The following is a 15,912-nucleotide window of genomic DNA, read 5'->3' on the forward strand; positions in this document are numbered from 1 at the left end:
CTCTCTGTTTCTATGAGTTCAGACATTTTAGATTCCACATATAAGTGGAGATCACACAGTATTTCTTTCTCTGTCTCACTTATTTCACTTAGCATAATGCGCTCAAGTTTCATCCAAGTCATCACAAATGGTAGGATTTCCTTCGTTCCCACGAAGACTCGGCAACATTCTCAGTTCCTCCAGAAGCCTCCCCTTCTAGATCTATTGAATCTCCTCACCTTTGATCTTTCATAGCTTTTATAGATTGTGGTGTGCAATGCAACACAAACATTTCTATTGGTCTCTATCAATTTTGTCAGCTTTCTTCTGCAACTAGATTACAAACACCCTCAGGAGAATGATGATGGATATTTACAGACCCACCATAGTGCCAGGACAATTCTGAGTCCATTATGGAAATTTGTAAATACTTATTGATTTACTGCTACATGTAATCACTTTTTTCTTCTTACTCTGCATTATTTATTCCTCACTTGTTCTTCATCATAAGCAAAGGTGCAGGAAGGGTAGAAACCCACTCTAAAAATATTTTCTTCAATTTCCACAAACTCTACAGTGAATTTCAGAACCAAGTGAGGAGTAGGATACTCACACGTTCTATGGCCTAGATGGCAAAAAGTATAGAAACAAGTGTCCCAAGTGTGCAAGTGTATTGTGAGTATCTATCTACCCCCATCTCTCCCACTGAACCTCTTCATCATTGGTCATTGGTGAGTCCCAGTTTTTTCAGAAACGTGTAGAATATATACCATGAGTTGTATGCTAAGTAAGTTTAAAAACACATGGACAAGACATTAAGTGATATTGAATCATATAGTGGAAATGTTATTCTCTATTCAGTTATCTTACTATCTTCTAATTAAGTCATGGGAAAGTCCTAATTTAGTGCTAATATGTTTATTTTTGTATTGAGTTGTAATTGACATATAACATTATATTAGTCTCAGGTGTACAACATAATGATTTGATATTTGTATACACTGTGAAATGATCACCACAATAAGTGTAGTTACCATCTGTCACCACACAAAGTTACAAATTTTTTTTTCTTGGCAACATTCAAATATGCAATACAATATTATTGACTATAGTCACCATGCTGTATATTACATCCCCATGACTTATTTATTTTATAACTGGAAGTTTGTACCTCTTGACCTCCTTCTTTTTGCCCACACTCACCACCCTCCTCTATGGCAACCACCAATCTCTTCCCTGTATCTATGAGTTTTGTTTTGCTTGTTCATTTGTTTTGTTTTTAGATTCCACATGTAAATGAAGTCATTCAGTTTTTGTCATTCTCCATTTGATTTATTTCACCTAGCACATTACCCTCAAGGTCCATCACTGTTGTCACAAATGGCAAAATTTCATTCTTTTTTATGGCTGAATTATATCCCATTGTGTATATATCCACATCTTCTTTATCCATTCATCCATTGATGGACACTTAGGTTGTTACCGTATCTTGGCTATTGTAAATAATGCTGCAATGAGCATAGGTGTGCATACATCTTTTTGAATTAGAGCTTTCATTTTCTTCAGATTCATACCCAGAAGTGGAATTACTGGATCATATGCTGGTTTTATTTTTATTTTTTTAGGAAACTCCATACTGTTTTCTACAGTGGCTGCACCATTTCACATTCCCACTGACAGTGCACGAGCATTCCCTTTTCTTCACATCTTTACCAACACTTGTTATTTCTTGTTTTTTTGATACTAACCGTGACAGCAGGTGTGAGGTGATATCTCTTTGTGGTTTGGTCTTTTATTTCTCTGATGAGTAGTGATGTTGAGCATCCTTTCATGTGCCTGTTGGCCATCTGTATCTCTTCTTTGGAAAAATGTCTATTCAGATTCTCTGCGCATTTTAAATTGGATTTTTTTTTTCTTATTGAGTTGTATGAATTGTTTATACTTTTTGGATATTAACCCCTTATCAGATATGTGATTTGCGAATATCTTCTCCCATTCAGTAGGTTGCCTTTTCCTTTGCTGTGCAGGAGCTTTTTAGTTTGATGAAGTCCCACTTGTTTATTTTTGCTTTTGTTGCCCTTGCTGTTGAAGTCGGATCCAAAAAAAACATTGCCAAGATAGATGTCAAGGAGCTTACAGCTTATACTTTCTTCTTTCTTTCTTTCTTTTTGTCTGCGCTGCAGCATGTGCGATCCTAGTTCCCCGACCAGGGATCGAACCCGTGCACCCTGTATTGGAAGGGCAGAGTCTTAACCACTAGACTACCAGGAAAGCCCCTGGCTTATGCTTTCTTCTAGGAGTTCTATGGTTTCAGGCCTTACATTCACGTCTTTAATCCATTTTGAGTTAATTTCTGTGTGTGCTATAAGATGGTAGTCTAATTTCATCCTTTTGCATGTAGCCTTCCAGTTTTCCCAGCCCCATTTTTTTAAACTTTATTGAAGAATAGTTGATTTATAATGTTGTGTTAATTTCTTCTGTACAGCAAAGTGACTCCGTTTTATATATGTGTGTGTGTATATATATATATATATTCTTTTCCATTATGGTTTGTCACAGAATATTGAATATAGTTCCCTGTGCTATACAGTATGACCTTGTTGTTTATCCCCAACACCATTTATAGAAAGGCTGTCCTTTCCCCATTGTATATTCTTGTTTTCTTTGTTGTTTATTTCTGGCCTCTCTATGCTGTTCCATTGATCTATGTGTCTATTTTTATGCCAATACCATACCATTTTGATTCCTGTAGCTTTGTAACATAGTTTGAAATCACATCACGTGATGCCTCCAGCTTTGTTCTTCTTTCTCAAGATTGCTTTGGCTATTTGGGATCTTTGTCAGTGCCATAGAAATTTTAGGATTATTTGTGCTGTTCCTGTGAAAAATGCCATAGGAATTTTGACAGGGATTGCATTAAATCTATGGATTGCTTTGGGTAGTATGAACATTTTAACAATATTAATTCTTCCAATCCATGAGCATAGATTGAATCTTATTTTGCACCTTAGGCTGATTGAAAGTCACCCTCTGGCAGCATCTTTTAAAGTGTGAAAATATATACAGTCCTGTGGGACTGCAATTGTAAACCCTGCTGGCCTCCAGACAAGGTGATATTGAGGTGTCATCTTGGCAAAGTTGCAAAATCTGGGACTCCAGACGAATGTATAAGCTTCTTTCTGGGAGGTACTGGTGAGCTGTAGCAAGGCCAGGGGAGAGCACAAAGATGGCCTCTGTTCTTTGACAGCACATCTGTAGCCTCTAGATGTGTGGTAAACCTGCTCATCAGGCTGAGGCTCCAGGACAAGTAAACAGGCCTTTTTCACAGCAAGACTGAGGGTGTGTTTCAGTCTGCTATCTGCTATCTGTACCATGCCCTGGGGGTGGTAGCATGCCAAGAATTGTCTCTCTGATTGTTTTAGTCCCATGGGGTCCATAAATGCAAGCCCCTCCCACCACCACCAGAGCCAGTCACTCAAGGGGCATCCCCTGGGTGGACTCCGTGCACCACACCAGCTTTAGAGGTGTCGCAGTAGAGCACCAGGGTGGGGCACATTGCTGGCACTAGCAAGGTAGAGCAAGAGTACAAAAATGGCACCCACCAGTGCCTCTGTCCCCAGAGAGAGTCCCAACAGGCCCTTTCCCCAGTGACAGACGATTTATGATAAGCAAATGAGTCTCCTTCACATATGGTCTAGGTGCTTTTCAAATCACTGCTTTTGCACTGGGCCCCAAGGTGAGTGAGTTTGCACTTGAACCCTTTAGGAGCAGAGTCTCAACTCCCTACAGCATTTTGGGCCTCCTGGAGGTAAGCCCCATTGGTTTTCAAAGCCAGATGTTCTGGTGGCTCATCTCTCTGATACTGGTCCCAAGGGCTGTGGTGCCTGATGTGGGGTGTGAACCCCTTGCTCCTTAGGGAGAAGCTCCATCCTTGTGAGATCCTTCCCGATTGTGGTTCACCACACTGTGGGTGGAGTATTTGCCTCTCCTGCCCATCTCAATGTGGTCCTTTTGTCCTTTGTTGTGCAGGAGCTATTCAGCTAGTTTTCAGGTCTTTTTCAGAGGGTTTCCATATGTAGCTGGGGATTTGGTGTGTCTGTGGGAGGAGGTGAGTGCAGGATCTTCCTACGCCATCGTGTTGAACTGCCTCCTCAATTCCATTTTTAAAAACAGAAAGCACAAATTGTGTAAAAATTTGTGGGAAGAAAAACAGAAAATTGAAATATTATGTCTCCTAGTATAATGCTTTTTAATAATTAAGAAAATTATTTTTCACCTTTAGTGGTAGAATAATTAAATCCAGCATACAGAGAGTACTAGACTGGAAGAGTCCTAAGTTTACTTTCAGATTCCACATTTCACAATTCTATGTATAGGCTTTACCTATCTGTGCTAGGAAATAATATATAAATTATAAAGGTGACGACTGATATTTGAAAAGAAAAACAACTTAAGCTATAGCACTTGATCTTAGGATAGACATTTTTCAAACATTTTGAAATGTGTTAGAAGTATATATATACATTATGAAAAATAAACTTTATGTAAGAAGAGACATAAACAGAAGTCAAAAAATCCAATATTTATTTGTTTAATGTGTTTTACAAGGTTTTTAAAAAGCAAGCATATTTATACATTTAAACATATTAAACATATTTAAACATATTAAACATATTTAAACATTTAAACATATTTATACATTTAAACAGTTTGCTCAGAGATGCAAGTTTACCTCCCTGAATGCAAATTTGATTTTGAAAATAAGGTCAGAAAACAGTGCAATTACAACATATTTGATAGTATTGGAATACCTGCTTTTAATGGGCTGATACTTTCCAATATTATCTCCTGCTACCGACCCAATTTATCCTGTTAGTAAGCTTTTAACTATTTCTAGACACATCAGGCCCTTTAATGACTCTTTGCATTTGGGAATAAAGATGTTCCCTCTCTCAGGAATATTTTTACTCTTTTCTAGGAGTGCAAGTTTTATCCATCCTACAAGACTGTATTCTCCCAACCTCCTACCACTACCATCAAGCTGAACTAGTATTGCTATTCATACTTCTATATGAACACCTTCCCTTTCATACTGTAACATACCTATTCACATGTAGGTCATCCTTACTATATGTCAGGCACTGTGAATGATCTGAGAATTTATACTAGGAAGCAGATAAGTTGCCACAGCTTCATGGATGCTGTCAGAAGACACAAAAACTCCTGGGTCAGAGACAAAGGACTTTGTTATGTCCATCATCAGAGCAGGAAGCGTGAGCTTCATACTCACACTAGTTTCCCATGTCCCTCCCAACAAGTGCCACAGGGATGACATGAAGCAGCCCAGGTGATCGTTGAGCGCATAGTGGGTTTGTGTTATATCTCAGGAACCCTGAGATTAGGAATCTCAAATCTTCAATAAGCAGCGGCTTTATAATGGACTGTTTGCTATACAACATCCTTGATAACATCGTCTGCAGCAAAAGTAGTCAGTGCCTCTGTCTGCAAGATGAGCAGAAATGTGAGAGACCCATGGGGAAAATCTGCCAACACTAGATCGAAAAGCTATTGAACAACTACTCTATGCAAAGCACTAGAGAATATATAAGAAGGCAGAAACATGTCTAATGGGACACTCAGTAAATGTTAATTGCATGAATGAATGATTTGAATAAATGGGAAGTTACTGGGCCATATGGGTCTACGTATTTCCACAGCAGACGTTTGTCTAATTCTGTATTCTTATTTAGCAATCTGATGTTCTTGATTTCGGAAGTAAGCTTTGGAATCAATTGTTAAATTACTTTTCTGATTGGAAATGGGCCTCATGTGAATCTGGTTAGCATGAGACAGTTAACCTGAGGAACTTATAATTCCTAGACAGTAGTTAAAAAGAGACTTTGTGGGCTTCCCTGGTGGCGTAGTGGTTGAGAGTCCACCTGCCGATGCAGGGGACACGGGTTCGTGCCCCAGTCCGGGAAGATCCCACATGCCGCGGAGCGGCTGGGCCTGTGAGCCATGGCCGCTGAGCCTGCACGTCCGGAGCCTGTGCTCCGCAACGGGAGAGGCCACAGCAGTGAGAGGCCCGCGTACCACAAAAAAAAAAAAAAAAAAAGAGACTTTGTGCTCTGGCGCCTGCCTCATTTTCTAGCCTTGGCTGCTCTCTCTGTGTGTACCATGCTCCAGCCACATTGGTGCTCTTGCACTTCCTCAGATGCCAGACTCCTTCATAATGCAGAGCCTTTCCACAAGCATCCCTTGCCCAGAACAATTCTGTACTGACTCTTCTCCAAGATAACTTCTACCATCCTTCAAGATTTAGCTTAAAAGTTTCTTGTTCAGGAGCGCCAACCTGTTCCTTAGACATGATCGGGTTCCCGTTTCACGTCCTTATAATCTTTTGTACTTTTCTTTATAACCCTTATCACAAGTATAATCAAGTAATTATTTGCACGATGTTTTTTTAATGTCTGTCTCCCCCAATTGACAATTGGTAGTGTCTTTAGCATGTTCTATGTAGAGTGTCATGTCATCTGCAAACAGTGACAGTTTTTCTTCTTCTTTTCCAATTTGGATTCCTTTTATTTCTTTTTCTTCTCTGATTGCCGTGGCTGGGACTTCCAAAACTATGTTGAATAAAAGAGGCAAGAGTGGGCATCCTTGTCTTATTCCTGATCTCAGAGGAAATGCTTTCAGCTTTTCACTGTTGAGTGTGATGTTACTGTGGGTTTGTCATATATGGCCTTTATTATGTTGAGGTAAGTTCCCTCTATGCCCAATTTCTGGAGAGTTTTTATCGTAAATGGATGTTGAATAGAGCAGCTGTTTTTGACATTGGTAGTAGCACAGCTAGTGTTCAGCTTATTGCTCTCATTTTAGCACACCAAAGGGAATAGTTTCTAATTAGAGGGAGTAGACATAATAGAGCACAAGAAACAGGAGATCTGTTTTGTAGCTGTAACATCACACAAGTCATTTAAATGTCTGTGTCTCAGTAATAAAATAAGAAACTTGAACTAGGTGACATTCAACGTTATTTCCAGTCCAAATTGTTGAAATTCCATAAAACCTAAAGTGAATAATGCTATTAAGGGAAAGAACTAGTTGTAAAATCAGTATGAAAAGCTCTCTAATCAGTATGCAAAGCTCTCTTGATATTTTTTCATTCAGTGTCTAATCTGTTGGATTTTTACAAATGATCAAAGCCAGAAACCAATGAGACTTCCAGGTAGTCCCACAAAAAATCTACTTGACTCAAAACATTTTCATTCAGCCCGTCTGAACTAACATTGACCTCATATTCTGTCCCCCATTCATCCTTCCCCCTCTATTTATCCTAAAACTTCACGGTAAAATGTAACCTCACCAGATCTGGGATTGGAAGGGTCATCTTTAAGAAAAAGAATATAAAATTACAAATTAAAAACACGTTAGAGCCCCACAGAGGGCCTTGGAAAGGAAATTCAAGATTCATTAACGTTATGGTAAATCATTTCTGTCTCTGACATCTGGAAGAGCTTAAATACAGTCTATTAGCTGTACAAAAACAATGTTACTATGACACAAACATACATACACATTTATGAAACACACACAGCTCAGAAGGTGGTGCAAGACATTTCTCTACTTTTCCCATTGAGCTTAGCCTCTTGACTTTCTGGCCTCCTTCTCTTTTCTTTCCTGCCCTTTTTGCTTTCTCAGTCTTTTTGACTCCTCATTTTTCTCGGTTGCCTAGAACCTTGGTGTGGTGGGGAAGAAGGGATTGCTGGCCTTCTCTTCTAATTCTTAGTTGTGCTAAAGATAGGTGAAATTTTAGGAAAGCATAGTAATGTGCAAATACTAGGCACTCAGTAAATCAATGTCAAATTAATTCAATTTGTAGGTCATTGCAGAATCAAGATTCTTAAAGATATACTCAGGTTCCAGAAATGAAACAAACAGCATGATATTTAACAAGGGTTAAATGTGATGGCCTGGATTTAGGTTACAAAAAAATTAAATAATTATATCCAACAAAGGGAGTACAACTAATGTTAGTCACAAGTTTTATGAGAAGCCATGAACCTGGATCCTGAAAGAAGCAGCCTCCTTAAATTAAAAACAACAACAAACAGTGTAAGAAAAAAAATTTCACACGCAAAATGAGATGTTTGCATGAGACAATGTATTTTATATGTAGAGAGTTATGAAAGATGAGAAAAAAATATATCCTCAACAATTATTGAAACAAAGAATTAAAGGGTTAGAGGGCTGGAGGCTAAATCAAAATGTGTGGGTTTGCTCTTATCATTATAACTCCTTCTGGCAATAAAGAAAAAGGATAAAATATATCTGCATTGCCTTTACATGGTTTTGAAAGCAGAGTGGTTATGACCTGAAAAGGAATTTATAGGAAATGGGTTTGAAAGCAGGCTGAAGGTCAAGATTTTAGAGACAAGGGTAGGTTACTTCAAGCACTTCCCATAACTGTCAATAGATATTTATAAAGTACATCTAGAAAGATATATTCAAAAACTACATAAGTGTAGCCTCTGGAATGAACTGGGGGCATAGAGACAGGAGAGAGTTGTACCTTTCATGGTATGCCCTCTGGTGTCATCAAAATTATGTACCATGTTCATATATTACCTATTGAAAAATTATTAATAAAAAAGTAGGAGACCTGACTCCTACTCGCAATAAGTTTGTTGCTCCTCTTTTTTTTTTTTTTTTTGGTACGCAGGACTCTCACCGTTGTGGCCCCTCCCGTTGCAGAGCACAGGCTCCGGATGCGCAGGCTCAGCGGCCATGGCTCACGGGCCTAGCCGCTCCGCAGCGTGTGGGATCTTCCCGGACCAGGGCACAAACCCGCGTCCCCTGCATCGGCAGGCGGACTTTCAACCACTGCGCCACCAGGGAAGCCCTGTTGCTCCTTTCTGTGTACTGTAATCTCTGAGATTACCTTGAATTTAGCACTTATCATTGTAAGTATTTAGAGGGAAGTGAGGAGTTCATGAGATTTGTGCGTTTGGAAGAGAACACTTTAGCCTCCGCATGGAGAACTAGAGGCCAAAATGGATGCAGTCTGAACAGTTTAAAAATTATTGCACTTGCCTAAGAGAGAACTGGCTAGGATAGTGGAGGGAAAGACAGGGAGAAATGGAAGATTTGGGAGATGGGTAGATGGCTTTGACATTGGAATTGAAGGAGGAGAAAGTTATCAAGGACGAATCCTAGATTCCAGGTTTGTGAATCTATCAGTTATCTGTTGCTGTGCAACAAATTATCCCCAAATTCACTGGCTTAAAAGAATAAATATTTATTTTCTCCCGGGTTCTGTGGGTCAGGCATTTCAGAGGGGCTTGGCTGAATGGTTCTTGCTTGGGGTTTCTCACGAGATTTCAGTCAAGATACTGGCCTGGGCTCCAGTCACTGAAGGGCTGACTGGCTGGAAGATCTGCTTCTGGGCTCACCCGCATTGCTGTTGGCAGAGGCCTCAGTCCCTCCATGACTGCTGGGAGGAGGCCTTGTTTCCATGTGGTCCGTCTGGCCTCTCCATAGGACTGCCCGAGTCTCCTTAGAACTTGTCAGTTGTCACAAAGGTGGTCAATATTTATTGAATTAATTTTTTTAAAAAAAAAACCCGAAACACTTCAACCAGGCTGAATTATGCACGTATTTACACATCCTTCTTTCATTCACTGTGTTGTTATTGCATACCTACTATGTGTCATGTAATGTCCTAGGTGCCAGGCACAGCATTCATAGGGTCCTGGCCTCAGTGAACTTACATTCTAGTGAGGAGAGGCAGATAATAACCAGGTAAACAAATGAAAAAGGTCATTGAAATCTAGCAATTAATAAAGAAAATTAAACACAGTAATGGAATAAAGTGATGGGGGTAATGTGTTAGCTAAGATGATTAGCAAAGGCCTCTCTGAACAGAGAAGGTGCCAGTCACACAATGATCTACAGAACAAGATTTCCAGAGAGGAAACAGCAAATGAAAAAAGCCTGAAGAAGACATGAGTTTGGTGTGTTTGTGGACTAGAAAGACAGCCAGTATGATCAGAGCATAGCGAGCAAAGAGGAGAGTATTACAGCATGAAATTGAAAAGGAAGACAAAGACCAGGTCTTGTAGGACCTTGTACGCTACGGTAAGAAGTTTAGATTTCATTTTAACCACATTAGGAAATCTCTGGAGGCTTTTAAGCATGGGTAACAATATGATTTGGTTTACCATATTTTGAAAATTCACTAGGCTGTAGAAGGGTGTATTGGATTTCTAGGGCTGCCTCAACAAAAATACAATGAACTGGGTTGCCTTAAACAACAGAAATTTGTTTTCTCACAGTTTTGGAGGCCGGAAATCCAAGATCAAGGAGCCGGTGGGTTGGTTTCCTCTGAGGGCCATAAAGGGAGCATCTGTTCCAGGCCCCTCTCCTTGGCTTGCAGATGGCTTCCTGTCTCTTCACACATTCACCCCTCTGTGCACACACTCCTGGGACGTCTCCCTCTTCTTATGAGAATACTAGTCATATAGGATTAGGTCCCCATGCTAAGGGCCTCATTTTAATTTAATCACCTCTTTAAAGACCTTATCTGCAAACATGATTACATTCAGAGGTAATGGGGGTTGGGACACTGACATATGAATTTGAGTGGGGAGACACAATTCAGTCTGTAACAGGGGGCAAGAATGGAAACAGAGAGACCAGTTAGGATATTATCACAATGTCACAGCAAGAGATGCTAGTGTCTTGGATTAGGGCTTTTAGAATAGAAGATAGTGAGAAGTGGATGGATTAGGGAATTATTTTAGAGGTAGCATGAATGGGTTTGCCACTTCTAAGTGAGAGAAAGAAAAACCTCAGGGATTATAATCAGATTTTTGGCCTAAGCAATGAGTTTGCCATGTGCTGAGATAAAGAAGACTTTTCCTTAGACTTTATTGCTCTCCTGGGCAAGTCTGAGATGATTCTGTTTACTCTTTATATTAAAATGGGTATTAATGTAAAGAGTATTACCTTTGGATATTGCCTTTTCAGAACATGGCAAAAAGACTTTGGCCCATGATTTCTTTTTCACAGCCTCCTAACCATAAATAAAGGAAATTTTAAAAACCTGGTCAGTAAAACCTGAAATTATTATTCTTCCAGAAGAAAACATACAAGAAAAATCTTTGTTCTTTAGGCAAAGATTTTTTAGGTATGACACTGAAGGCTTGATCCATAAAATAACAAATTAATAGACTGGATTTCATCAAAGTTAAAAACTTCTCTTCGAAATCCATTATTAGGATAATAAAGATACAAGCTGAGACAGGGAGGAAGTACTTGCAAAACACATATAATAAGGACTTTCATCCAGAATGTGTAAATAATTCTCAAAGGTCAATAGTAAGAAAATTTAAAAACCAATTAAAAAATGAGCAAAGACACTTCACCAAAGATATAGAGAGGGAAAATGAACACATGAAACATTACTCAACTTAACATCCTTAGTCACTGGGGAAATGCAAAAAAAAAATGACAGTGAGATACCTCAGTGCACCTATAGAATGGCTAATTGTAACATAATAAGAAATATATATATGGTCACTGCCCCTGGTTCCTGACACAGAGCTCCTAAGTCCCTTGGAATTTCCTGAGTGATAGAAGCATCTTTTTTTAAAATTAATTTTCATCAGAGTATAGTTGCTTTACAATGTTGTGTTAGTTTCTGCTGTACAGCAAAGTGAGTCAACTATACATATACATATATCCCCTCTTTTTTGGATTTCCTTCCCATTTAGGTCACCACAGAGCACTGAGTAGTTCCCTGTGCCATACAGTAGGTTCTCATTAGTTATCTATTTTATACATAGTATCAATAGTGTATATATGTCAATAGCTAGGACATGGAAGCAACCTAAATGTCCATCAACAGAGGAATGGATAAAGAAGATGTGGTACATATATACTGGGCTGGCCAAAAGTTCATTTGGGTTTTTCAGTAAGGTGGTGCAGAAAAACCTGAACGAACTTTTTGACCAACCCAATACAATGGAATATTACTCAGCCATAAAAAGTAGAAGCATCTTTTGTTCTAATGAAGTAACTATCGGTGGCCTCCTGGATAGCTTCTGGTCTGGGGTCTGGTCACCTGAAAGACCAAGCCATGATTTGAAGTTTGGAACTTTCAACTTCCAGGGAGGAAAGGGAGCTGGTGTTTACCTGCATGACGCAGCCTCCTTAAAATCTCTAAACTATGGGATTCTGAGAGCTTCCAGGTTGGTAAACACACCCCAACTCCAAGGGACAGAAGCTCTTGCACTTGGGACCCTTCCAGACCTATGTACCTATTCATCTAGCTTCGTCTAGCTATTCACCTGTATCCTTTACAATAAACCAATAAACGTAAGTTAAGAAAAAAAAAACCTGACCATCCATAGGGACTGCATGAATCTTCAAGCTATTTTATTTGTAAGGTTTCTTTTTTCTTTCTTTTTTTTTTAAACATCTTTATTGGAGCATAATTGCTTTACAACGTTGTGTTAGTTTCTGCTGTATAACAAAGTGAATCAGCTATATGCATATGTATATCCCAATATCCCCTCCCTCTTGCGTCTCCCTCCCACCCTCCCTATCCCACCCCTCTGGGTGGTCACAAAGCACCGAGCTGATCTCCCTGTGCTACGCAGCTTCTTCCCACTAGCTAACTATTTTACATTTGCTAGTGTATATATGTCAGTGTTACTCTCTCACTTTGTCCCAGCTTACCCTTCCCCCTCCCCGTGTCCTCAAGTCCATTCTCTACGTCTCCATCTTTATCCCTGTCCTGCCCCTAGGTTCATCAGAAGCATTTTTTTTTTTAGATTCTATATATATGTGTTAGCATACGGTATTTGTTTTTCTCTTACTTCACTCTGTATGACAGACTCTAGGTCCATCCACCTCACTACAAATAACTCAATTTTGTTTCTTTTTATGGCTAATATTCCATTGTATATATGTGCCACATCTTTTTTTTTAAACATCTTTATTGGGGTATAATTGCTTTACAATGGTGTGTTAGTTTCTGCTTTATAACAAAGTGAATCAGTTATACATATACATATGTTCCCATATCTCTTCCCTCTTGCGTCTCCCTCCCTCCCACCCTCCCTATCCCACCCCTCCAGGTGGTCACAAAGCACGAGCAGATATCCCTGTGCCATGCGGCTGCTTCCCACTAGCTATCTACCTTACGTTTGTTAGTGTATATATGTCCATGCCTCTCTCTCGCCCTGCCACAGCTCACCCTTCCCCCTCCCCATATCCTCAAGTCCGTTCTCCAGTAGGTCTGTGTCTTTATTTCTGTCTTACCCCTAGGTTCTTCATAACATTTTTTTCTTAAATTCCATATATATGTGTTAGCATACGGTATTTGTCTTTTTCTTTCTGACTTACTTCACTCTGTATGACAGACTCTAGGTCCATCCACCTCATTACAAATAGCTCAATTTCGTTTCTTTTTATTGTGCCACATCTTCTTGTAAGGTTTCTTTTACCATTTAAATGAATGCTTCCAAATTCTGCACGCTTACAACTCAGATTCAGAAGTCCCCAAGTGAATCTATACACAGCTGGTCTTAGGAACCAGTACTGAATTATAAGTTGTTTTGCCTGGGTGTGGGAATGGCTGTGTTTCCCAATCATAGTTTTCTAGTCTCTGTTACAAAAATGTTACATTTTATTTTAGGAAAATGAAGTATCCACATGATGGCACTATAACCTACAAAATAAGAGGCTGTCAATTTATGAAGAGCAAGAACTTGGTAAATTCTAGTTAAAGTACTTATTATTGATGGAGCATGCATAAAAATAAGGCATTTTAAATACAAAATAATATGGATATCATTTCCCTTGTGTTTTACAGAGACACACTGGCTAATCTCTCACTTCAAGTGCTTTTTTAACATTTTTTCCTGTTCATTGGATAACAGGATCTTAGTCCTCATCTTTTTAGAAAACAGTTATTAACCATCGCTAGCACATGGCCCTCAACCGCATAAGTAGAAGAAAAGCAAACAAACAGGTATTTAAGAGCCTAATATGCAACTGTGTTGGGAGTTACTTAATGCATCACCCATAATATCTTTTCTTCCTGTTTTTGAGTCTGAGGAATAATTCAGAAGTTATTAGGGAAACAGTGTTGAATAAGACAGATGTCATCATGGAGTTTATATTCTGACAGGGGAGATAGGCTTTAAATACACGTTGACATAATTACTTAATTAAAATTATAAGTGCTACCAAAGAGAAGTCTAAGTAAAATGAAAGCATATAAATGGTTAAAGGGGCTGAATCCAGTGTGCCAAGGGAAGCTTCACTGAAGAAGATACAATGAGCTAAGCCCTGAAGGATGAATAGAAATTAACTAGGCAAAAGAAAGGGAAAAGCATTACAGTCAGAGGGAACGGCACGGGCATGTGCAAAGGGCCTGCAGTGGCTCGTCCAGGAACTGAGAGCATGAAAAATCCATCCTATCTTGATTTTCACGCGTCAAGAGTTAGTTCAGGACATTTTATTACCAATTCATTAATCTCTGAATTTGAACATTATATCGAATTTATAGATGGACTATATTCTAAAAGTTTGATGAAAAATTAACTGTTTAGAAGGAAAAATATTTTTCCATGACAAAAATAGTAGAAGTAATAGTACCATGAAGCCTATTTAAGCCATAATGTAATCACTGTTGACTGTTCTCCTTGAATGAAGTCTGTCTCCATAGTTTTTTTTTTTTAATTGACCTTTTACAAAATAACTAGCCTATTCCCTTCAAAATATCAAGGTTAAGAAAGAAAAGGTTGGGGACTTCCCTGGTGGCACAGTGGTTAAGAATCAGCCTGCCAATGCAGGGGACATGGGTTTGAGCCCTGGTCCGGGAAGATCCCACATGCTGTGGAGCAACTAAGCCCGTGGGCCACAACTACTGAGCCTGCGCTCTAGAGCAAGTAAGCCACAATACTGAGCCCACATGCCTAGAGCCTGTGCTCCCCAACGAGAAGCCACCGCAGTAAGAAGCCCGCGCACCACGACGAAGAGTAGCCCCCACTAGCCACAACTAGAGAAAGCCCGCGCGCAGCAATGAAGACCCAACACAGCCAAAAATAAATAAATAAAATTAATTTTAAAAAAAGAAAGAAAGAAAAGGTTGAGGAACAGCTCCAGAATAAGGAGACATAAACAGAGAAGTGCAATGCATGAATCCATATGGGATCATGGATGGGAGAAGACTGCTATTGACACTAATGTTGGGAAAATTGATAAGATTTGAATATGAGCTGCAGATCAAGACTGGGATACTGTGATAGGAGCGAGCCACCCATCTTGGGCACAGAATTTATGATGGCACAAAAAACTCAGTAATCAAAATAAATAACATTTGAATATAATATTTAAAAAATAAAATTTAATGCAAAAATCCAAGATGAACAAAGTATCAAAAATATTTGAAAGATTTTCATTATATATTTATTATTTTTAAAATGAGACAGGATAGTCTAATGGCTATAAATAATCTCATAGTTTTAAAGAATTCAGTGGCCTGAGTTTGTATTATAATATTCATCCTTTAACAGTCGTTCTAAATATTCTGCTGAGTTCAGAGCACATTAGCTTTGGAAGTTTAAGTTTACCAAACTCAAAAAACAAAGTACACACACCCACACATAAAAGGATATTTTCTCTGTTGGACCCTAGAACTGTTAACTTTCTAGTAGAGTGAAACATTTCTTGCCAAACAGCAAATTAGAGAATCATAAGTCAAGTACCTATTACATGGACTTGTTCTACCATTCTCAAATATTTAAATTGGCACACTGTATTTGTCAGTCTTAAAGCCTAAAGCTTGAATACAAAGGGATTGTGTAAATTATTTTAAAGTAAATCTGTTTTCTAATTCTATTCTGCAGTAAATTAGTAAAA

The sequence above is a fragment of the Phocoena sinus genome, chromosome 2 (assembly GCF_008692025.1).
Source record: "Phocoena sinus isolate mPhoSin1 chromosome 2, mPhoSin1.pri, whole genome shotgun sequence".
Classification (NCBI taxonomy): Eukaryota; Metazoa; Chordata; class Mammalia; order Artiodactyla; family Phocoenidae; genus Phocoena; species Phocoena sinus.